The 25,689-nt window shown below is 45.0% G+C and overlaps 1 protein-coding gene across 1 annotated transcript in view; it reads right to left on the bottom strand.

The window, feature by feature from the left end:
* The window catches only part of LOC122797817 (msx2-interacting protein-like), a 1,498,925-nt gene that overhangs the window by 683,640 nt on the left and 789,596 nt on the right, over positions 1-25,689 (bottom strand). The gene's annotated exons all lie outside the window — the stretch shown is intronic.

Raw genomic sequence — 25,689 nt, forward strand, 5'->3', positions numbered from 1 at the left:
TGAAAAATCTGATTGTTTTGCTGTGTGAGTAAATGGGCAATTGTGGTAAAATCCAAGGTGGGCCCTGGACCATATCCCTCAATAGTGGGTACCAGTGCTGGCGTGGCCAGTCTGGGCCTATGAGTATCAGTCGTGGTCTCTCCTTTCTGAGTTTCAGAAGCATCTTTGTGAGGAGAGGCAATGGAGGGAAGGCATATACTGTCAGGTTTTTCCAACTGAATGAGAGTGCATCCACTTTCCAAGCTTGATGGTGAAGTGTCCTTGTACAAAATTTTGTTAGCTGATAGTTTTGGGAACTGGCAAACAGGTCTATGTCTGGAAGGCCACATTTTTGAATTATCATTGCAAATACTTGTGGATCCAGTTTCCACTCGTGGGGATCCATGATGTTTCTGCTGAGGTCATCTGCCAATGTGTAGGAATTGAGCTTGTAACTGAATTTGGTAAGCCAGTGCTGTGTTCGACAAGGTCATTGCTTGCCTGCATAAAGGGTAGGAATGTGTACCCCCTTGTTTGTTTATGGACCACATTACTGTGGTGTTGTCCGTCCTTATTGTAAGTTGTCCTGGATGTAATAGATTCTTGAAGGCTGTCAGAGCATTCCGTACAGCTAGCATCTCTTTTTGACTGATGTGCAGATTCCTTTGATCTGCAGTCCATACGCCTTGAACGCACTGTCCTGCCATGTGTGCCCCCCAGGCGTAGTCCGATGCATCTGTTGTCACAGTTTGCCTGGCTGGGGGCAAGGTGAAAGGTTGACCCTTGTTGAGGTGACATGCCTGTGACCACCATAGAAACTCCTGTTGTAGGCAGGGAATGAGAGATATCATTGTGTCCAAGCTGTGGCTGTGTTGAGACCATAGCTTTTTAGGTACCACTGTAATTTCCTCATATTCAGCTTTGCAAATGGTATTAGTAGTATGCAAGATGCCATGAAGCCCAAGGCCTACAAAATTTTTCTTGCAGGTAGTTGGGTCTTTGTTGCCAATGTTTTGAAATATTGAGTCAGTTGTAGTTGTTTGTCTGGCGTCAGATAAGCCTTCTGGGCCGTTGTATTCAAGCTGGCACCCAGGAATGTCATATTTTGTGAGGGTACTAGTTTTGATTTCTTTTCGTTTACTGTGCACCCCAGGCAACTTAGAAAATGTTTTACAAAAGCCAGATGTTGTAAGAGGATGTCCTTGCTTTCTGCTTGGATGAGGCAGTCGTCCAGGTATGGGTATATTTGAATTCCTCTGTCTGCAGTATGCAATTACTGGTGACAGGCATTTTGAAAAGACCCTGGGCGCAGTAGATAAGCCAAAGGGCAGTGCAGAGAATTGGTAAAGGGTTGAACCTGCAATGAAACAGAGGTATCCTCTGCAACTTTGTCTGATAGGGACATGCAACTATGCCTCCTTGAGGTCCAACGTTACTAGCCATGCTTTCTTGCCCAATATGGGAAGAAGCTGCTGCAATGTTAGCATCTTGAATATGGGTATTTGTAAGAAGGTGTTTAGAATTGAAAGGTCCAGAATTGGTCTCCAGGCATTGTCCTTTCTGGGAACTAGAAAGAGTCTTGAGTAAAATCCTTGGCCTTGCTCTCGAATAGGTACCAGTTGAATGGCTCTCATGTCCATGAGAGCTGTAATTTGCTTTTGTGCCTCTGCCCATTGATTTTCTGGCAGGTTTGGCATTCCTCTTTTCATTGGCAAAGTGTGAAAATGGAATCTGTATCCTCGTGAAATTATGTCTAGGACCCATTTGTCCTTTGTGACAATGTGCCAGTTGTCTGGAAAAAGTGCGAGTTTTCCTCCCAAGGGGGCTGCCAAGAGAGTGTTGCTTGGCCAGATGAGGTGCAAGTCATTGAGTTTGCCTTCTGGTAGTTTGGGGCCTGTCTTCTCCTCCTTTCTGTGTTGCAGTGCCCCATTGGTGAGGTTTGTACTGGGCTTGTGGTTGTCCTCTGCCTCTTGGACGTCTGTATTTATCCCTCTGTGGTCTGTCAGTAGCTGGAAAGGACCAATTTTTTGTTGGCCAATTTCTGCTGAAGCGAGGGGGCTGTACCTGTAGGAAATCTTTGACTGTCTGCATAGATTTTGCCTTATCCTCCATTTTCTTTAAAACTTCTTCCGCTTTAACTCCAAAAAGCACATCCTGCTGTAAGGGAGCATCTAGAAGTTTTGCTTTTACATGATCAGGCAGAGTTTGTTCCTTTAACCAAGCATGCCTACAACAGATCCAGTGACAGCTGCTCTGCAGGAAGCCTCCAAAGAATCAAACCCACATTGTAAAGTGTTTGCCCACCTGTTCAGTTGCATGCAACAGATCCTGCATTTCTTTCAATTCAGACTGTTGAGGGAGTGTGCTCATTTTTTGTTTTAACTGAGACATTAGAAATTGCTGATATTTTAGCATGTGAAATTGGCAATTTAGTGCCCTCATAGCTAGAGTGGCTGACGTGTAGACCTTTTTCCCCCACCTGTCTAGTGCTCTGGAGTCCCTTTCAGAGGGTACAGGATTTTTTGCCACAGAAGCCTTAGCTCCTTTGGGACCCTGGGAGTCTCTGGATCAGCAACAGGGCTTTTATAAAGGAATTTGTGGGAATCAGGCACTCTATAGTATCTGCAGGAGGCAGAGAATCTGGGTTCAAACTGGATTCTAAGTAAACATCATCCACAATCTCTAAAACTGGGAGGATGGCAAGTGGTCTGTGTTGGGGGAGTAAAAGAAACTTTCTGAGCCTTTTCTATGAGTCAGAGTAGTCCTGACCTTCCCAGTGAAAATGTTCCCTCATAGTGTGTCATGTTTCCCCAAAGGAGTAGTCTTCAGGAGGAGAAGCTGAGGGAATAGAATCCTCAGCATCAAAATCTTCATAAGGGGAGAAGGAGTAATCTTGGTCCTCAGAGGAGCCTGAGGAAATAGACACTTGTTCAGAGGAGGCATAATCTTCCTCTTGTCTAGGCCTTTTGTCGAGTGGGGGTTGGGAACCCCTGATTAAAGAGATCAAATCTTCAGCCATTTTGAGCATCTGTTTCTTAGGCATGGGGCCTTGAACTGGAGACTGAAGTGCAGTCTTTTTAGGCTTAATAAGAGTCTTAGGGTACGTCTTTATGGTGAGCGTCGTCGGTCTGAAGACGCCTTCAGAAACCAAAGGTGTTTCTGTAGCACCGACATCTTTTTCAGCAGTGTCGTCGGTAGGGGCTAAACAAAACGGCTGCGTTGGCCTAGTACTTTCCATCAAAAGCCCTGAAGCGGTCTCGGGTTCCAGATCTGCGGTAGTCAGGGGCTGCGCCGGAGCCTCACTGAAGACCGGTGAACCGGAGACCGGACCAGCCGAGGCCTCTGAGTCTGGCTTGGGTCTAGGCTGCCTGTCCTTATCCTTGCGTTTTTTGTGCACGCCAGTAGTCAGTTGCTCCGACGGCATAGTGTAGTTAAATTTTCTACCGAAGTAGTATCGTGCGAAATCAAAGCGTCTTTTTATAGTACGCTTATTAAACCTACCACAAAAACGACAACCAGTGACGTTGTGGTCTGGGCCTAGGCAAGGTATGCAGTAAGAATGAAAATCCTTATGAGGTATTTGCTTCCCACAAGAAATACAATTTTTAACTTTTTCTGACATCGGTCTGAGGCAAGAAAAGTTTCCCCAACGCGGTACTTAGCTTTATTGAAGACTTCGGATCTGAAATTCGACTTTGAAAATCTCAGGAGTCGGCCGACCGGCACTTGCGAACTGCTTCTGCTTCGGGCACCGTGCGGCAAGAAAGACTGAGGAAAATGGCGTCGGATGCATTATTTATACCCCTGGCACACTGACGTCAGGGAAGAAGCGACAGCAACCGACGCCGGACCAAGACTTTGGAATTCCGGCCGACTGCGGGACCGCCTGACGACAGGTTAACCCAAGTGTGATGACTGCAGCAGGGTAACACGATGAACGTCAAGTCTTCAGCCATTTTGAGCATCTGTTTTTTGGGCACAGAGGCCTGACCACGTGGCTCTTGAGTTTGTTTCTTTGCTTTGGAAGGTGCTTTAGTCTTTGCCTTTGAAGCTGAAGTCGGTTTGATGTGAAGATGTTTAGGTCTGATTACACCCTCAGAAGCCAGTGCCTGCTCAGCGGCTCCGGACCATCTGAAGGGATAATATACGAGGCTCCAATACCTTGAGTTTCCATCCGCATGGCCGACTCCACGTGGGAGTCTGTTGCGGCCTGTGACTCTAAAGTAGCGGGTGTCAGGGGCTGCGAAAGCACCTCACTGAGGACCGGCGACTGGCTTAGGAGAAGCTTCATCAGTTTTGGGCCTTGGTTGTCTATCTCTTTCCTTTTCTTTGCGTTTTTTTGTGGACTCCGGTAGTCGTATGGCTATCGACGACATGTCTGGATAATTAAACCGGCGTCCAAAACAGTTTAAAGCAAAATCATACCGACGCTTAATAGTGCGTTGGTTAAATCTAGCACAAAACCGACAACCAGAAATGTTGTGATCTGGGCCTAGGCAAGGAATACAGTAAAAATGAAAATCCTTATGAGGTATTTGCTTCCCACAAGAAATACAATTATTAACTTTTTCTGACATCGGTCTGGAGCAAGAAAAAAGTTTCCCCAATGGGGTACTTAGCTTTATTGAAGACTTTGGATCTGAAACTCGAACACGAAAATATCAGGAGTCGGCCGACCGGCACTTGCGAACTGCTTCTGCTTCGGGCACCACGCGGCAAGAAAGACTAAAGAAAATGGCGTTGGCTGCTTCTTTTATACCCCTGACGACCTGACGTCAGGGAAGGGGCGACAGCAGCTGATGCAGGACCCAAGACTTTGGAATTCAGGATGGTTGAGTGCAACCTGCCAGCAGGATTACCCAAATGTAATGACTGCAACAGTGAAACACGAAGATCAGAGTCCTGATCAGAAGATTCATAGTCAAGCTCAGCCCTAGGCCTCTTAGAAGGGGGGGTTGACTACCCCTGATTAGAGTAATTAGATCTTCAGCCATTTTGATCATTTGTTTTTTAGGCATAGGGGCCTGAACATGTGGCCTGGGCGTCGGTTTTTTAGACATAGATCGAGAATTAGGCCTTAGTATTGACGATGGAGTCGGTTTAATATGCAAGTCTGTAGGCCTGAAAACACCCTCAGAAGCCGGTGCCTGCACAGCAGCTCCAGACTCATCCAAGGTAGAGACATCCATGGGTTCCATAGGTGAAGCATCTTGCGGCATACCAGACTCCAAAGTAGAGGCCTGTGAGTCAGAAGTAGCGGGCATCAGGGGCTCTAAAAGCGCCTCACTGAGTACCGGCAAACTGGCGACTGGCTTAGGAGAAGCGTCGTCAGCCTGTCTCTGTCTTTATCTTTGTGTTTTTTCAGAATCCCGGTAGTTGGATGGCTAACCGACGACATTTCTGGATAATTAAGCAGAGAACCGAAATATTTAGAGGCAAAAATGTACCAACGACGGATAGTGGCTGATTAAATAAAGCACAAAACCGACAGCAAGGTATGTCATGGTCAGGGCCTAGGCAAGGAATACAGTACAAATGAAAATCTTTATGAGGTATTTGCTTTCCACAAGTAATGCAATTATTAACTTTTACTGACATTTAAGGAGCAAGAAAAAGGTTTCCCCAACGGGGTACTTGGCTTTAAGTTGAAGACTTCGGTTCTGAAAATCGAAAACGAAAATTTCAGGAGTCGGCCGACCGGCACTTGCGAACTGCTTCTGCTTTGGGCACCACACAGCAAGAAAGACTGCTGTAATGGCGTTGGTGGCATGTTTTATACCCCTGACGTCATGGAAGAAGGGACAGCAACCGACGCAGGACCCAAGACTTTGTTAATCAGGCCGACTGATGGCAACCTGCCAGCAGATTACCCAAATGTAATGACTGAAACACGAAGAACATCAGGTTGTATGGTCATGAAAAGCTCCTAGACAAAAAAAGACACTTACTGTGGTGGTCTTTATGGGGAATCTGTCTTCTGCACTGGCAATTACCCTTCATGGATGACACTAACCCCCTGGAGCCACAAAAAAAGCTAAGAAAAAAACAAAACCCAATGGGGTACTTATCTGCAACAACTCGTTATCAGCAAGAAGACATAAGCATTGAAACGGCATATGAAAAGTACAGTTTTGTACCAACCATAAATGTAGATGTTCGAGGATCCACATTGCTGCAGTCATAACCTGTGGGTAGCCCGCTGTCCTCGGTCGGCCCGAATACCAAAGTGTTAGGCTGGCGTCGGTCATGGTCGCTCAGATCTGACGTCAGTACGCAGTGGTACTAAAGCGCATGCCCGACGCCATATCCTCAGTCTTTCTTGCCCCAGATGTCAGAAGGCCTAAAAAGAAAAGGCCATAGCCAAAAATAGAAAATACCCAACCACCAATGTAGAAAAAATAATTACCCCAAAAGCAACACAGCAACCCCAAACTACAGAGGGGAAGGAGGGAGGGAAAATTGGACTGCAGCAATGTGGATCCTCGAACATCTACATTTATGGTAGGTACAAAACTGTACTATGTTCTTCATCTCACATTGCTGCAGTCATAACCTGTGGGTAGAATCCCAAAGCAAAGGTAAGGGAGGTTGGCAAAATTAAAAAGCATTAGGAGCTGCTAACATGCCCTGTAAAACTGCAGTGGCAAACCCAGCCCTAGACTTAGAATAAAGAGGAGATGGTAATGTTTAGTAAAAGTGTGCACTGAACTCCAAGTAGCTGCCTCCAAAATATCCTTAGTAGCTACTCCCCTTAAAAAGGCAGTAGAAGTGGCAGTAGCCCTAGTGGAATGAGGTCTGATCCCAGCCGGAACATCCTTTCCATGATGAGAATAACAAAAAGCAATACAATGGCCAATCCACTTAGAAATAGTTTGCTTTGAAACAGCTTTTCCTTGTGAACCCAAAGCAAAAGAAATGAATAACTGTTGAGACTGCCTGAACCCTTTAGTTCTGCTCAAATAATAGCGTAACTGCCTGTGAATATCCAAAGAATGCAAAATTTTTTCCCCTTTATTTTGGGGATCAGCATAAAAAGTAGGCAAATGAATAAATTGGTTTAAGGCCACATTAGAAATCAACTTTAGGCATAAAAGTAGGGTTAGTACGCAGGGATACCCTATCCTTATGGAATATCAGGAAGGGTTCAACTGCCATTAGAGCCTGTAATTCAGATACCCTCCTAGCAGAAGTAATGGCCAACAAAAAAGCAGTCTTCCAAGACAAAAACTTCAACTCAGATGTAGCTGCAGGTTCAAGAGGAGGTAAAGTAAGCTTTTCCAACACAAAATTGAGATCCCAGGAAGGAGTAGGAGCTCTACGTGGGGGTCTTATGTTCTTTGCCCCTCTAAGAAATTGCTTAAACAAAGGGTGAGAAAATAATGGTGGGTCACAATCATAGTGAGCAGAAATGGCTGCAGCATGAACTTTCACGGAGGAGAAAGACAAACCCTTGTCTAATAAGTCTGTAAGGTACTGTAGTGTAACACTCAAATTAGGCACCGAAACATCAAAGCTCTTTGCTGTGCTCCAAAGAAAAATCTCCTCCATTTATCAGCATAAACTTTCCTAGTACTAGGTCGTCTGGCTTCCAATATGACATTCAAAACTTGTTGAGGAAGCTGACCCCAGGGTCTAAAACAGAATATGCCAGGCTGTCAGATGCAGGGACTGTATCTTGACATTGAGGAAATGATTGCTTGCCTGGGACAAAAGGTGTGGAATTGGTGGCAAAGGCCAAGGAGGCTCCTGTACTAAACTCCTCAGCAGAGGATACCAGTGCTGACGTGGCCAATCTGGAGCTATTAAAATCATGCAAGGCTTGTCCTGTCTGACCTTCAAGAGCACCTTGGGAAGGAGAGGCAGAGGAGGAAAAGCATAGACGTGAAGGTTGTTCCAACTGAAAGATAGAGCATCCACTTTCCAAGCTTTTGGGTGAAACATCTTTGTGCAAAATTTTGGCAGTTGGAAATTTAGTGGAGAAGCGAACAGATCTATGTCTGGAGTTCCCCAAGCCACCGTCAACTGTTGAAATACATGAGGATCCAATTTCCACTCGTGGGGATCCACCATCTGTCTGCTCAAAACATCTGCTAAGGAGTTCTGTGCTCCTGGCAGAAACCTTGCTTGAAGAGTGACGTGCAAACTCAGAGCAGTCTCCCACAAAATCATAGCTTGTCTGCAAAGAGAGTACGAATGGATTCCCCCCTGCTTGTTGATGTACCACATGACTGTTGTGTTGTCTGTTTGAATAAACACCTGTCCCGGTTGAAGTAGATCCTTGAAAGCCATCAGTGCAAATTGGACTGCTAACATCTCCTTCATGTTGATATGCAAATGCTGTAGTCTGGGAGGCCACGTGTCTTGAATCCATTTCCCACTGAAGTGTGCTCCCCAAGCCATGTCTGAGGCATCTGTCGTTAAGATCTGACTCGCCTCTGGTCGGGTCACAAAGAGTCCCTTGTTTAGGTGACATTCCTGAGCCCACCACAAAAATTCCTTTTGGATGCAAGGTATTATCTGAATGACAGTGTCCAAATCGTGGCAGTGTTGAGTCCATACACTTTTGAGATACCATTGTAGCTTCCTCATATGTAGTTTGGCATTGGGAAGTACCAGAATACAAGATGCCATGAACCCCAAGGCTTGAAGGACTGTCCTTGCAGTCAGCCTGGACAGTAGGGACAATTGCTGGAAGTATAGGGGAAGATTTCTTTGTTTGTCCGGGGTCAAAAAAGCCATCTGAGAGGCTGTATTCAGTCTCACACCCAGAAAGCACATGTCCTGAGAGGGTACTAGACTGGACTTTGTTTCATTCACAGAATACCCTAGGCACCTTAAAACTGCCATTACATACTTTAGATGCTGAAGTAACTTGACTTTGTCTTGAGCAAGAATCAGGCAATCGTCCAGATAAGGATAAATTTGTATTCCTCTTAGTCTTAAGAAGGCTATCACAGGAGCCAGGACCCTTTGTGAACACCCTGGGCGCAGTAGATAAGCCAAAGGGCAATGCAGAGAACTGATAATGAAAAGCACCAGCCCGAAAACGCAGGAGCCTCCTGCAGCTGGGTCTGATAGGAATGTGAAGATAAGCCTCTTTGAGATCCAGAGTTACCATCCAGTGATCTTTGCCTAGCAGAGGCTGAAGTTGCTGCAAAGTTAACATCTTGAACTTTGAATGTCTAGGTATGTATTGAGAATGGACAAATCCAGAATTGGCCTCCAAGTGTTTCCTTTCTTTGGCACAAGAAACAGGCGAGAATAAAATCCTAGGCCTACTTCTGACGGAGGTACCACCTGGATAGCCCCCATTTGTAAAAGTAAAGAAATAGTACAGTTTTGTACCTACCATAAATGTAGATGTCCGAACTGGATAGCATCTGCAGTCATAACAAATGGGTTGTCCTGTCGTCAGGCAGCCCTTCGGTCGGCCGGATTCCAAAGTCCGGGTCCGGCCGCTGATGTCACACTTCACCCGACGTCATCTCTGCTGGTCTTCGGGTATAAAGGCATCAGCCGACGCCATTTTCCTCAGTGTTTCTTGCCCCAAATGCCAGTTGCCCTCTTGGAAGGCTAAATTTTGGATAAATGCCAATGTTTCCAAAAAAGTAGAAGGCAAACACAAAAATAAGCATGTATGTACATATATACAAACAAATACACCATAAGAGACTCCCCAGCTAGCTATTAGGAGGGTAAATACCCTAGGAGTACCACAGAGGGAAGGAGGGTGGGTAATCCTGACTGCAGATGCTATCCAGTTCGGACATCTACATTTATGGTAGGTACAAAACTGTACTATGTCCTTCATGGATGCATCTGCAGTCATAACAAATGGGTAGAATACCATAGCCAAACTAGGGGTGGAGGAAGAAAAATTATGGTGTAGTTAGGATCCCTTGCAGTACAGCAGTGGCAAACCCTGCTCGGGATCTAGAGTATAGAGGTAAATTATAATGCTTGGCAAATGTATGCACGGAGGTCCAAGTAGCCGCCTCAATAATGTCCTTGGTTGCCACTCCTCGTAAGAAAGCTGTGGTAGTGGCTGTAGCCCTTGTAGAATGAGGTCTTATGTTCTGTGGAATTGGTTTTCCATGGTAGGAGTAACAGAATCTTATGCAATTTCCTATCCATTTGGAGATTGTCTGTTTGGAAATTGCTTTTCCTTCCCTTCCTGTTGCATAGGCTACTAAAAGCTGGTCAGTTTTTCTGTTACTTTTGGTTCTGTCCAGGTAGTAGCGTAACTGCCTATGTACATCCAAGGTATGCAGCAGTCTTTCCCCCCTGTTCTGTGGCTTGGGAAAGAAGGTAGGTAGGTGGATTGCCTGGTTTAAAGACACTCTGGATACCACCTTAGGCATAAATGTAGGATTAGTTCTCATGGACACCCTATCTTGATGGAAGATTAGGAAGGGTTGCACTGCCATTAAGGCCTGTAGTTCGAAACCCTCCTTGCTGAGGTAATTGCCAGTGGGAAAGCAGTTTTCCATGACAGGTGTTGCAGATCTGCTGTTGCTGCTGGTTCAAGCGGAGGGAGTGTCAACTTTTCTAGCACAAAGTTCAAGTCCCATGCTGGTAATGGTGGTTTCCTAGGAGGTTTTACATTCTTGATCCCTCTGAGGAACTGCCTGAGTAGAGGATGCGAAAAGACAGGTGGATCGAAGCTGTATTCTGCTGAAATAGCTGATGCATGTATCTTGATGGAGGAATAGGACAGGCCTGTATGTAGAAGCTCTGCCAACTACTCCAGAATGTTAGCAATATCTATGTTTGACACATCTTTTCCTCTTTCAGTACTCCAAATGACAAACCTTTTCCATTTTCCTGCATAGTTCCTTCTTGATGAAGGTCTGCGGGCTTCAAGGATAATGTCTTTAACCCTTTGGGAAAGGTCTGGGTTAGATGCTGCTATGTGATGTTCCAGGCAGTCAGTTGCAAGGTTTTTAGGTTTGGATGCATGATGTTGTAGTTGTTCTGAGTTAACATCAAAGGCATCAGGGGTATTGACCACATTCTCTCCTGAGACATGCTCCTCAGCAATGGGTACCAGTGTTGTCTTGGCCAATTCGGAGCTATCAGGATTATCCTTGGACGTTCCTCTTTGATTTTCAGTAGTACCTTGTGCATCAAGGGAAGAGGTGGAAATGCATATGCTGTCAGGCCTTTCCAGCTGAAGGATAGAGAGTCCACCTTCCATGCAAGTGGGTGGAATGTCCTTGTGCAGAATTTTTTGAGCGGGTGATTGAGTGGTGATGCGAATAGACCTATTTGTGGCATACCCCATTTCTTTGTGATGGCCTTGAAGATGTCGGGTGTAGCATCCATTCGTGAGCATCCAAGGTGGTTCTGCTTAACATGTCTGCTAGGGTGTTCTCTTTTCCGGCACAAATATTGCCTATAACTGGATGTTGTAGCTGAGAGCCAGATTCCAAAGGTCCAAAGTCATTCTGCATAGGGGTGTGAATGAGTGCCTCCTGTTTGTTGATGTACCACATGACTGTGGTGTTGTCTGTCCTTATCATCAAATGGCCTTCTTTGAGGAATGGTCTGAATTTTTGGATTGCCAGTTTTACTGCCAGCATTTCTTTTGGTTTATGTGCAGGTGCAGCTGGTCTTGAGTCCACAATCCTTGTATGCATTTGTCCAGCATGTGCGCCCCATCCTAGGTCTGAGGCGTCCGTTGTGATGGTTTGGCTTGCTCGAAAGTTGTGGAAGGGTAAGCCTGGGTTTGACTGGCATGCTTGAGCCCACCATAGGAACTCCTGTTTTAGGCATGGGATTAGTGGGATTTCTGTTTCTAAGCTGTGCCTGTGCTGAGACCATAAATTCTTTAGGTACCACTGTAGCTTTCTCATATGCAGTCTGCCATGTGGGACCAAGATTATGCATGATGCCATGAAGCCCAAGGCCTGCAGAACTTTTCTTGCTGTTAGTTTGTTCTGCTTTGTTAATGCCAAGAAGTAAAGAGGAGTTCTTTTGTTTTTCTGCAGTTAGGAATGCCATTTGTTTTACTGTGTCCAATTCAGCCCAAGAATGTTCTTGTTTGTGATGGTATCAGCCTTGACTTTTGTAAATTGACTGTGTATCCCAGGGCTTGTAGCAAGTAAATGACCCTTTGTAAATCTGTTGTCAGCTTGCTTTTGTTGTCCGCTTGTAAGAGGCAGTCGTCCAGGTATGGATAAATTTGGATTCCCTGTAGTCTGCAGTGGCGATTACTGATGCCAGGCATTTTGTGAATACTCTGGGCAGTAGATAAGCCAAAGGGCAATGCTGAGAATTGATAATGCTCTGATCCTGCAAGAAATCTGAGGTATCTTCTGCAATTTGGTCGAATGGGGACGTGCAGGTATGCCTCCTTGAGATCTAGAGTTACCAGCCAACACTCCTTGCCCAGCATGGGAAGAAGTTGCTGTAGGGTCAGCATTTTGAATTTTGGGACAATGATGTATGTGTTTAAGACGGACAGATCGAGAATAGGTCTCCAACTTTTCTCTTTTCTTGGTACTAGGAAGAGTCTGGAGTAGAATCCTTTGCCCTGTTCTGTTATTGGTACTCTTTCCACAGCTCTCATCTTTATTAATTTCGCTATCTGCTGTAGAGCTTCTATTTTTTGATTTGGAGGTAGGTTTGGCATTCCTCTTTTTACTGGTAAGGTGTGGAAGTGGAACCGGTAGCCTTGGTCTACGGTTTGCAAATTCCACTTGTCTTTTGTAATATAGTGCCAATTTTTCGAAAATAAGGCTAACTTTCCGCCTAAAGGTGCTGCTATTTGCTCCCTAGTAGGCGGTGTCAGAGCCAAGTCACTGTGATTGTCCTGTTGCAGTGGCAGTGGTTGTGTCTGTGCCTCGGTTATTGCCTTGCCACTGTCGTCCTCTGTAGGCACCTCCTCTGGATTGATTTCTGCCTCTAGAGCGTCTATTCCTGCCCCTTTGGGATTTTGTGGAGTCTGGAAAGGACCAATTTTTGGCAGGCCAGTTCCTGCTAAACCTTGGGGGCTGAACCTGTAAGAAATCTTTAACTGTATGTACAGATTTTGCCTTTTCTTCCATTTTCTTCATTACTTGCTGGGCAGGTGTACCAAATAGACTGGCCTTATCCATAGGAGCATCTAACAGCTTTGCTTTAACATGATCCGGTAAGACCTGTTCTTTCAACCATGCATGCCTTCTTATCACTGTGCCAGTCATGGCTGATCTAAATGAAGCCTCCAGTGCATCATAGCCACATTTTAAGGAATGGTTACTAACCTGTTGGATGTTATTCACCATTTCTAATACATATTTCTTATCTAAGGATTCATCAGAGGACAGTTGTTTAGTTAACTGATCAAGCATAAACTCTTGGTATTGGATCATATGAAACTGACAGTTTAAAGCTCTAGCTGAGAGAGTAGCAGAGGTGTAAACTTTTTTCCCCATCTCTCTAAGGACCTGGATTCCCTTTCAGAAGGGATAGGGTTTTTTGCTGTGGTCGAGGCTACTGCCTTAGGCCCCTGGGATATAGTTTCGGGATCTGCAAGTGGGGCCTTGTATAGGTGGTGATGAGTGTCTGGCACCCTGTAAAATCTATCTGGTTTGGCAGGGGCTGGAGGTAAAGAATCAGGAGCAGTGCAAACATCATTAAATGCATCATCCACAACAGGCAGTACAGGAGGTATAGCTAAGGGCCTATGTTGTGGTAAGTGCAGAAAAGTCCTAAGCCTTTTTCTTGAATCTGAGAAATCTTGTCCCTGCCATTGGAATTGTTCTCTCATGGCATGTAAGGTTTCCCCAAAGGAAAATTCCTCTGGTGGAGAGGCAGCTGGAATGGATTCTTCAGCATCGGAATCTTCATAAGTAGAAAAAGGAGCCTCTGGCTGGTCTGTAATGTCTGAGTCATCCAGAATCATCAGAGGACACTGGCTCGGGGCTCTGCTCTAGGTCTCTTTTCTGGGGGCTGAGAGGCCCTGTCTGGGTGGGATTGGGATCCCCTAATTAAGGATATTAAATCTTCTGCCAGAGTAAGCATTTGTGAACTTGAAGTGGGCCTGTGTGAGGGGGGCTTAACAGTTACTGATTTAACAGATTTGGCTGCTTTAGCCCTGGCAAAGGCCTTAATAGACATGGCTGCAGGAGGCCTAGCAGCACCACGTGCTGGGGTAGAGACATCCGAAGGGATGGTGTCTGATAAATCACTAGGAACCACAGTTGTAGGCAAAATTTCTGAGGCCGATTCAACTAAGGTAGCAGGAGCCTCAGTAGTAGTCATGGATTCGGCTGAAGATTGACCGGTTGTCTCGGTTTCGGCCGAAACCGAGACACTCAGCTTGCTTAACCGTGGTTTCGGCGAAACCGCGGACCGAGTGTCGGTCTTTTCTTTGCGTTTTTAACAATTTGGGTAGTCGGAGGATCCGGCGGCATAATGTACGCAAAATCTGAGCCGAAAAACTGTTCAGCAAACTCCGACAGGCGCCTAAGCGTTTGTCGGTTGAAGAAGCACAGGCCGAACAGGCTGCTACGTCGTGGTCTGGGCCTAAGCAAGGCAGACAGTAAGAGTGGAAATCTTTATGAGGTATTTGTTTCCCACAAGTTAAACAGTTATTGACTTTTTCTGACATCGGCTGAGGCAAGAAAGAGTCCCCAACGGTACTTAGCTTTTAGAAGTCTTGAAGTAGTATTCGGTAGTAGTAATCTCTGGATCTGACCGACCGGCACTTGCGAACAGCTTCTGCTTGGGCGCCACGGCAAGAAAGACTGAGGAAAATGGCGTCGGCTGATGCCTTTATACCGAAGACCAGCAGAGATGGCGTCGGGTGAAGTGCGACATCAGCGAAGCGGACCCGGACTTTGGAATCCGGCCGACCGAAGGGCTGCCTGACGACAGGACAACCCATTTGTTATGACTGCAGATGCATCCATGAAGGACATCTGCTTGTGAGCCTCCAGCCTTTGCTGAGGAGTTACGTCCGGCATGCCTTTGAAAGGAGGCAAGGTGTGGAAATAAAACTTGTAGCCTCGATTTATAATGTCCAACACCCATTTGTCCTGGATGACCAAAAGCCAATTTTGCTTGAAAAGTGCCAACTTTCCTCCTAGAGGAGCTGCCAGACAGGAGGAATCTGGCAGCTGGAGATACAGGTCATTGGGTCTGTTTACGAAAAGGCTGACCCCTGCCCTCACCAGAAGATTGTGCAGGAGAACTCCACGTCCTAGGTCTGAAAGAACCCTGAGCATGAGCCCTGCCCCTACCACGTCTAGATCTGCCCTTAGACTGAAAATCAGAAGAAGGATAAGCCCATCCTTTTGCAGGCCAATTTCTGCTAAACTTAGGGGGCTGCACTTGTAAAAATTCCTTAACCGTCTGCATGGACTTAGCTTTGTCTTCCATTTTCTTCAAAACTGACTCCACGGGGGAACCAAAAAGAACTTCAGATTGAAGGGGAGCATCCAAAATTCGAGCTTTAACATGCTCTGACAAATTCTGATCTTTAAGCCATGCGTGCCTACGAATAACTGAACCAGTGGCAGCCACCCTGGAAGAAGCCTGAAGAGCATCAAAGCCACACTGCAAGGAATGCTTACCTACCTGATCAGAGGCATGAACTAAGTCCTGCAATGCCTTACACTCTATACCCTCAGCTAAAGCATCTACCTTAGATTTCAACTGACTTAACAGAAAATTCTGGTACTTCAGCATATGAAACTGGCAATTTAAAGCCCTCATAGCCAGCGTGGAGGAGGTATACACTATTACCCCACCTATCCAATGCTCTAGAATCTTTATCCAGAGGAACTGGATTCTTAACTACAGAAGCCCTGACACCCTTAGGTCCCTGACCAATAGTTTCCGGGTCAGCTCTAGGACTCTTATACAAATATTTATGAGCCTCTGGAACTCTGTAATACCTGTCTGGCTTGACAGGGGCAGGGGGTAAAGAATCAGGATTAAGGGAAGCTTCAGAAAAAACATCCTGAACAACATCCAAAACAGGGGGAATAGCCAAGGGCCTATGTTGTGGTAAAAACAAGAATTCCCTAAGCCTCTTATGAGAATCAGAAAAATCCTGACCTTCCCACTTAAAATGCTCCCTCATGGAGTGCAGGGTTTCAGAAAAGGAAAAATCCTCTGGAGGAGAAGCAGAAGGACAGGAATCCTCTGCATCCGAATCAGAATAGGGAGGAAAATCCTGAATGTCCTCAGCTGAAGACTCAGAGTAATCTGAGGAATGCTCCAATCCCTCCACCTCTGTCTCCACCCTAGGCCTCTTATCTGGAGGGGGCATAGAACCTCTGATTAAAGTAATCAAATCCTCTGCCATTTTCAGCATATGTTTTTTAGGAACAGAGCCTGAAGAACTAGGGCTGACGCCTGTGCCAGAAAGACCAGGTCTAGCTTTAGAAGGGGCTTTAGTGCCAGAAGTAGAAAGCCTAACAACCTTATGTAAAGAAGGAACTACAGAAACTTGAGAGGCCCCCTCGGCCTGACCTAACTCCTGAGAGGCCAATTCCTGTAAGATTAAAGGCTCCCCTGTGATTCAGCTGAAACCTCGGCTGGATCCACAGATTCAACCGTAGTTTCCATAGAACCGGCGTCCGCAATGGACGACTCATCCTGCTTAGACTTTAACGATTTATCTTTTCGCTTCTTAGCGGTAGCGGGCGTCGGAGGATCCGACGGCATGTTGTAGTTACACCGCTTACGAAAACAAGTCTAGCACAATCTAACCTGCGTTTAATGGTGCGCTTATTAAATCTAGCGCCAGCGACACCCGACTACGTCGTACTCAGGCCCCAAGCAAGGAATACAGAGAGTGGTAGTCCCTATGAGGTATCTGTTTCCCACAAAATACAATTATTAACTTTTTCTGACATCCGGTTTAACTGAGGCAAGAAAAGACAAAATATTCCCCAACGGGTACTTAGCCAACTTGGTCTTGGTCTGAAACTCAGAATACGAAAATTTCAGGACGCCGAATGGCACTTGCAAACGCTGCTTCTGCTTCGGACCATGCGGCAAGAAAGACTGAGGATATGGCGTCGGGCATGCGCTTTAGTACCACTGCGTACTGACGTCAGATCTGAGCGACCATGACCGACGCCAGCCTAACACTTTGGTATTCGGGCCGACCGAGGACAGCGGACTACCCACAGGTTATGACTGCAGCAATGTGAGACGAAGAACATCTGCGTTTAAACTGGAAGAAATGACACAGGCATTCAGACTGACGATTAGGAGACGCGCTCAGACTGGAGGCAATGAAGTTCTGAGGATAGTATGTTTGCATGTCAACTTTATGCCCTATGCTATGCGAGGAGCATGCGTGTGACATTCGGTGTACCTTAAGGCAACAGTAGACTTTGGTACACTGGCCGACATCGGGCTACTCATGGTAAGGAATCCGATATGTTAGGAATACTGCAACAATGAATGTAAGGACATCATACCATTTTCCATAACTTTCATCATTTTGTCTTAATTTCCAAGCCTATTTGCTTAAACAAATGGGAACCCTTGTAAAAACATGGGACATTATTAACTTAATTCTATATATAAAAAGCACAGTTCACCTTTATACCCCCCACCAGTCATTGAGAAGACTCCCCCACCTCACATTTAAAATATCTATGACTGCAGACTACACAAAACTGCTTCACAATATGACTTATAGTTTACATCAACAATTTTTTTTAAAACAAAAACTTTCACTTACAAATACTTTTTCATTCCCTTCAGACACCTTCTAAGCATTAATAATAAAGTAGAGTATATGCTTTACAGTCCCATCCACGGGTTAAACACAGTCAACAAAATAACCGTCTTTATCAACCATGTTTTCTTACAAAGCCACATTTTACATGCCTATTCCTAAATCCAGTGGGACTGATGCTTTTTAGTCTTGTACTTATTCACTAATTTCAGTATTGTCAGTCTTCAGCCTAGCCATCTATATCTCCCAACACCAGTTTCTGGTTCAATCCAAGGTACTCCTGATTAGCTCTCGTGTTCTTTTCCTGTCTCTCAAGCATTTCCTTTGGAACAATGGAAAATATTTCATATCAATATTTCAGGGCGGCGCAGTGGTGCAGCGGTTAATGCTGTCGCCTCACAGCAAGAGGTTCTCTGGTTCGATTCTCGGCTGGGGTGCCTTCTGTGCGGAGTTTGCATGCTCTCCCTGCGTTTGCGTGGGTTTCCTCCGGGTACTCCCACATTCTAAAGACATGCTTCTGGAGCATTTCTCCCCGGGCCTCCGCTGAAAACAGGATCTGTGGAACCTAGTCGGACTTTCCCGGTCAACAAATGTTAAATAAATAAAAAAAAAATTGTCAATATCTCTCTACGCGCTATACTACCATCAGAAGAAAGTGAAGCACAGTCTCTTTCTGGTTGTTGGCACACACTTTGTTGGGTAAACTTTTTTTTCTCATTATTCTGTTCTGTATTAAAAATGTTTTAATCCTCCTGGAAAAGTATTCCGAAGGTAGATGGATTCAGCAGCCTGAATTTCTCATCTCTCTTTTGACACTGCCTGACTGCTGGGATAAAGTTGCTTTTGTTCTGCCTGTAGAACAGTGAATAATCATTTTCCACAACATTCTGCCCCGACTTTTAATACTTTTCCCTTCTGCCCCAGTTTTGTCATAAGCAATGTTTTCTGCTGGTATAACTGGAGCTTTACTAATATCGGTCTTGGCTGTGTTCTCATGGACAGATTGGGAGCATACACACAATGTATCCTTTTAATTAACAATAGCTGTTGTGGAAAACCATCTGGGTACTTATTTATACCATCATAAAATTAATGCAGCTTTTCAGGTACGTCAGAAAATCTCATTTTTCCCTACATGCTGTGTCTTCTAACTGCTATTTTTGAAACAGCTCTTACTGAGTAGCCCAATTTCAACTAGCCTTTACTTTATCTCAGCCTCTGATTTTTGTAGTTTTTTTCAGTTCATCTGAAAAGCTAGTTAAATCTTCTTCCGTTTTTCCTACCTTTTGTTATTTGACTTGATATATTCAGAGTTTCATTTATTTTAAATAACTCTGGTTGCATTTCATTTATTTTCTTCCCGATTAGTGGAAGCCATCTTCTAGACAAAAGCTGAAACGTGAACTGCATTTTTGCTGGACAGCTGCAAGATTCCTTCTTTTCTAGACAGTTGTCTCTCAGGTTCTCCAAATTTCTTCTTTGCTGACGTCTGTGCAGTGTACAGTCAGTAATGAAATTCTACCCAACCTGACTCATTTTTCACAGATTGTTTCCTCTACTGGGAGAACTAAAATCAACCTGTTAAACAGTGCGCAGCCATATGGGAAGTCCCATCTTTTCCCTGGAGTATCAAAGACAAAGACATTTCTGGATGAAGAAAGAAAAGTTGTGTAAAATCTTACCATAACCATAGATGTCCTTCTCTTCACTGTTGCAGTATTCTTTACTTCAGGGATATCCCTGCCAGTAGGCACCTGAAGTTGGCCAATACACAAAAGACTTTTATCACTACAGGGTACGTGGCACGTCTAAAGTTGGAGGTAGGTCATAAAACAGACATACACATACCATCCTCAGAACTGAATGCCCTAGGAGAAAAGCCAGACTAAGAATGTGAGTGGTTAATACATCCAGGAAAAACAAGAAACCAGTGGGAAGGCAGGTGGGATAGAATATTGGAGCAGTGAAGAGAAGGACATCTATGGTTATGGTAAGATGTTACACAACTTTTCTATGTCCTCCTATTCACTTGCTGCAGTATTCATTACTTGAAAGAGAATACCAGAACTCAAGATGGAAGGGAGGAGAAAGAGGCAGAGGAACTCTATAAAACTGGTTCTAGATCTGGAGATAGCATCCAGCTTGTAATGTTTGGTAAATGTATGAATAGTAGACCATGCGTCTGCTTCCAGGATGGCACTGTTATCCAATCCTTTGAAGAATGTCTTTGATGAAGCCATAGATCTGGCAGAATGGGCTTTCACAGGTACAGCAAGATTGTTTCCATGGTGAGTGCAGCAAAAAGACAGAGTTTTAGAAATCCAAGTAGAGATAGTCTGTTTGGATGCAGGAAGACCCAGAGCCCTGGGGTGAAAAGTAACATAAAGCTGATCAGATTTCCTGATGGCTTTTTCTCTTTTCCAGGCAATATCTCAGTTGTCTGTGACTTTCTGGAGAGGGGAAGGTTGGTAGTTGAACAGACTGGTTAAGGGATAGCTTGTTAACCACCTTGGGCATAAAGGAAGGGTTTGTTCTCAATGATAGCCTGTCCTTTTGAAAGGCTAGGAAGGAGGTGGGGGTGGAGCCATCAGAACTTGGAGTTCAGACACCTTTTTAGCTAAAGTCAGAGCTACTGGTAAGACAGTTTTCCATGAGCAATGTTTAAGGGAGGTTAAAGCAGCGGGTTTAAAGGGGGGCAATGTCAACTTCTCTAGAACAAAATTAAGGTCCCAAGAAGGAGGAATAGGTTTCCTGGGAGGCTTAATGTGGAGCACGCCTTTAAGGAATTGTTTTACTCAATCCTGGATGCCACAGGAGGGGATAAAGGCGAACAAGTAGAAATAACTGACGTGAACGTTAATTGATGAATAAGCCAAGCCAGCTGAGAGCAGTTCAGACAAATATTTCAGAACCAGTGGTATTCCCACTGCCAGCAGGTCTTGGTTCTTAGCGAGACACTACAGTGAAAATGTTTTCCATTTGGAAATGCAAAACTTTCTAGTGTTGTGTTTTCTGGCCTCCTGCAAAACCCTGAGCACATCCTCAGAGAAAAGGTGTCTGAAGGGAATCAGAATCCTATCACCCAAAGTGTCAGTTGTAGTGCTGGATAGGTGTGGATGTACAAGGGATCTTCTGTTCTGTGTGAGGAGGTCCACTCTGTGGAGTAACTTGTGATGATGGCCCTTTGCTAACTGCAGGAGAAGGGTGGGGTACAAATGCTGTCTTGGCCAAAAGGGAGTCACCAACAAATTTTTGGTTGATCCTGCATGATTTTCAGAAGAACTTTGGTATTAGAAGGAGAGGGAATACATACAGGAAAATACCCTTCCATGAGAAAGAGAGGGCATCCATTTTCCAAGCCAGAGGACTTGGGACACTGGGACAGAATTCTGGAAGTTGTCTGTTCATGAGGGTGGAAGTTAAGTCCATGTAAGGAGTACCACAATTTTGGACTATGTCCAGGAACACATCCCTGTGAAGCATCCATTCACGGGATTGGGTCCAAGACCTTCTCAGAGAGTCTGCCACAAGATTCCTGTTGGAAGGAATGTACACAGCCTAGATTACCATGTTGTGTTCAGCCAGGAATTCCCACACTAGGAGAACCAGCCTGCACAGGAGGTAGGATCTTTTTTCCCCTTGCTTATTCACATAACAGAGTACAGTCATGTTGTCGGCGAACAGTTTTAGTGCACCTGGGCAAAGGAGGGAATGGAAGGTTTGCAAGGCTAGGAGCAATGTTCGCATCTCCCTTATGTTGATGTGTTCCCTCTTCTGTGGGAGGGTCCACCTTTCTTGGACTGTAAATTTGCCCACAGCTACGCCCCAGCCAACGTCTGTGTAAAGTTCTTGGACTGGATCTAGAGGAAGTAGAGGTAGCCCTGGGTTAAGTTTTACCTGCTGGGTCCACCACAGAAGTTCCTTCTTCAAGCATGGGATGAGGGGAATGAGGTATTCTAGTGGATGAGAGTGTTGGGTCCGGACAGATATGAAGAAACACTGGAATTTCCTCATGTGTAGCATTGCCAGGGGTACCATGGGTATGGGTTGAGGTCATAAAATCTAGTACTCTGAGGAATTCCCTGGCCGTGATGTTGTTTAATGGAAGGAGAGACAGAAAGAAGGCCTGAAGGTCCTCTGCCTTTTGGGGTGGCAGAGACACTCTCATAATGTCTGTTTGGATTTGGCATCGCAGAAAAATGTGGTCTTGGGATGGGGTGAAGTTTGATTCTCTGAAGTTAACTGTGAACCCCAGATTCCCCAGGAGGGTAATGGTAGTCTGCAGGTTTTGTTAAAGAACCCAAGGATTTGGGGCCTGTAAGAACATTTCATCCAGGTGTGGGAAAATCTGGATACCCAGAAGGATGCAGTGAGTAAACACTGAAGCCAAATATTTTGTGAAAACTCTTGGGGCTATAGAGAGGCCAAAAGGCAATGCAGAGAATTGAAAATGCCATATACCCGCAGAAAAATGTACAGATTTCCTGAACTTGGAGTGAATGGGAATGTGGAAATAGGCATATTTTATGCCTACAAAGGCCATGAATCCCTGTGGGAGAAGCAGAGGAAAAAGGGTTTGTAGAGTTAGTATCCTGAAGGAGGGATCCTTTAAGAAGGTGTTGAGATAAGTCTAGGATTGGTCTCCAGGGGCCATCCTTTCCAGGCACTAGGAACATTCATGAATAAAATCCTTTCCCTCTGGAGGTACAGGGAACTCTGAATGGAGACCTGTTACCACAAATCCAAGAAGAGATCTGGGAACAGATGAAGTTGCTCTCTTGGTGGTTGTAGAATGCCCTGAAAGGTGGGAGTGGAGTGCCAAACCATGAAGTACCCTTTTTTGATAATGGAAAGGACCCAGTTGTCTTGGGTAATAGACTGCCATGTGGGGGGGGAGGCGGAATGTTTGCAGTGTAGTTATATACACCCTTGCTCTGACTGGAAAGGTCATTTTTTTTTTTTGGGTGGTGCCTGAGGAGCCCTAGTCCTCATTGTTCTCTTACCTCCCCTAGAAGCTTTGCTTTGTTGGTGCTGAGAATAGCTGTGAACAACGATAGATTTGGATGGAAAATTCCTATGGAACCTGGGCACCAGGGAAGCTTAAAGGCTCTTTGACTCAGAGTTCCTTAGACTTTTCTTGTAAGGTTTTGAAAAAAGCAGCTGCAGCTGGCCCAAACAAGGCTGTATTACCTAGACGAGCATCCATTAATTTGCATTTAAAATCATTCTGCAGTGGCTGAAGTCTGAGCCATGAGAATTCTTCTCAGTACTGACCCGCTAGCAGCTGCCAAAGCGCAGGCCTCAGCAGCATCACAGCTGCATTTGATGGCATGTCTTTGCACTTGGGAACAAGCTCCTAAAAGATTCAGGGCTAAGTGTTTTCCCTCAGAATCTGTGAGGTCTGTGATCAAAGAAGTTGCTGAGATATACGTTCTAGAGAGTATTTAGTTATATGTGTCAGGTAGTTGATGGCTCTTAAAGCCAAAGTGGCTGAGGTGTAGGCCTTTTTCTCTAGCCTTTCCAGGGTTCTACTCTCCTTGTTTGATGGAAGTAGGGAGGTAGAAGGGAGCACCCTGGAAGGCTTGTCAGTAGTAACAGAGATGATTGCTGGGTCAGCAGCAGGGCATCTAAAAAGAATCAGCAGCAACACAGATGACTGCCAGGTCTGCAGTAGGGCACCTACAAAGAAACTGACATTCCTCAGGGACTTTCTAGGAATGGTCTGCCTTTTTGGGAGCTGGAGCCTTAGAGTCTGGGTGTTAGGATAGATGGTGGAAGGCATCCAAAAAGGCAGGATGTGCTAGTGGTACTGCAGAAGAGCTGGGAAGGTCCACTTGCCGGAGTTGGTAATATCTTTTTTGGACATCCGAGATTTGGGAAAAATCCCACTTAAAGTGTCCACGCATTTTCAGAATGGTCTCCCTAAAGGACATTTCATCTATGGCAGAATCTGCACCCACTGACTCCTCCTTAGGGGAGATGTACTCCTGAGTGGACTGGATTTGAGTAGAGTAGTCTAAAGATTGTTCTTCATCAGAAGAAGACTTGTTTGGATCCCTAGCCCTTTTCTGGTAAAGTTGAGTGGGTGGGGTGGGGTCCGGCTGAGATGTAGGCTGCTTTAGAGCCATGAAGGCCTGAAAAGACTCAGAGAAGGCTGCCAATCTGCAGGACCCTCTTTAGCAGTACTGACATGCTTTGTCTTTTGTTTTTTTCTTCGCTTGAGAGACTATCTTTTGTAAAACTGGGGGTCCAGATGAATGCCTGAGTTTGAAGGTTTCAGGATGGGGTGGACTGGTAACAAACGTTTGTGGTAAATTCCTAGGTTCCTTGATGCATTCAAGCCCATGTTCCTCCTCAACATCCAAATCGGACGTCCGTTCTACCTTTTGAGACATGCTTGTGGCAGAAGTCAAGGTGACCTCAGAAGTGGGTTTGGCCTGTGACTCCATGCCTGGAATCAGACGTGCCTCTGGGATGACGAAAGCCTCAGGAGATGCATCAGATGGGAGAGGTGCAATGGTAGGTGTATGCTGAGGTTTCTTGGCCTTATGCTTCTGTGGCTCGACCTTGGGCCTTGGAGGAACCCTTCACGAACTTAGTTAACCATTTAAGCCACTGGTTTTCCAGATGCAAGACTAGTGACAAAAGCCTACTTCTAAGAGACTTAGGAATGAACGACTGGCAAATAATGCATGGTCGTGGTTGGGGCCTAAGCAAAAAGACAATAGGTATGGCTGTCCTAATGTGGTATTCCTCTTCCACACTTGCCCTTTATGGATGACATAAATAAATAGCAGAAAATGAAACACCCCAATGGGGGCACTTACCTGAAAGCAGAAGTCGGAAACTCTGGAAACAGTATGACCAGCGGTCAGAGCTGGCATTCTGACTGGCAGCAGAAAAGGTCCGAGGATGGTATGTGTGTACGTCTGTTTTATAGCCTACGTCCGAATGCATCCGACATCACACGTACCATGTACCCTATAGTGATAAAAGACTTTTTTATACTGGTTGATGTCAAGCACCTTCTGGCAGGGATATCCCTCCAGTAAAAAATGCTGCAGCAAGTGAATAAAAGGACATTAGGCTATGAAGCCTGATTTTTCCAGTTTTATCAGTTTAGCAAACAGGGTATGAGCTGACAAGCTTAAGATAACTCTGAATCTCAGTCTTCTAAATAAGTGGAAAGTGTGCACATACAAAAAACTTTGTACATTCATCCATGTCTGTAGGGAGGGAGACTAGTTGAAAACTGAAGAAAGATGTGTCCAGTTAATACATCCCAAGAATGGAATATGGCAATTCCTTTCGTTTAAAAAAATGAAAGAAGTTCAACTAACACAAGCCCAAGCAGGAGAATAATAAGTGATTAAGCTGCCTGTTATGGCTTTTTTGTCTATCCCACCAACCAAGGCACTAGAGCTGGAATTTTGTTCTCTCCCAAACAGCAATAGTCAGGCTATCATTTTATATTTTATTGTGGAAGGGACTCATCCATGCATAACTAATCTCATCTTTTCAAGTACTACAATATCAGTGTTGCTAATCTCTGATCCTTAAGACAGCCACAGACGCAGTCATTTATCTTTCTAGATACCTGCTGGATTCCAAGTCTCCCAACGTAATTTTACAGCATATGGTTGAATAACTTATAATGGCCTTCCCATTTCTCCTTTGTATGTGTTAAATAAATTTTCAAGGGGGGTTGAGAGTATGTCTGTCAATGACTGCACGCCTAAAATAATGTTACGCGAAAGTTATGTCTGCATATCTGCCAGGGACCCCACAACAGCCAAATAAAAATTAGACTACAGGACACCACTTTGCACTGCCTGCCACAAAAGTGCTACCACCTCAGCTACTTCCCCAGCTCTTGTTCCACTACATGACCGTGATCTAAATTTAGATCACCAAAAGCAGACTTGGTAGCCCTGCTTCCCCAACAGGTAGTCTAGTAACCATTTCAGCCTTTTAATTTAACCAATATTGAGGTTAATAAGATAAAATAACAATCAGTGAAACAA

The sequence above is a fragment of the Protopterus annectens genome, chromosome 3.part1 (assembly GCF_019279795.1).
Source record: "Protopterus annectens isolate FY-2018-M chromosome 3.part1, PAN1.0, whole genome shotgun sequence".
NCBI classification, from domain to species: domain Eukaryota; kingdom Metazoa; phylum Chordata; order Ceratodontiformes; family Protopteridae; genus Protopterus; species Protopterus annectens.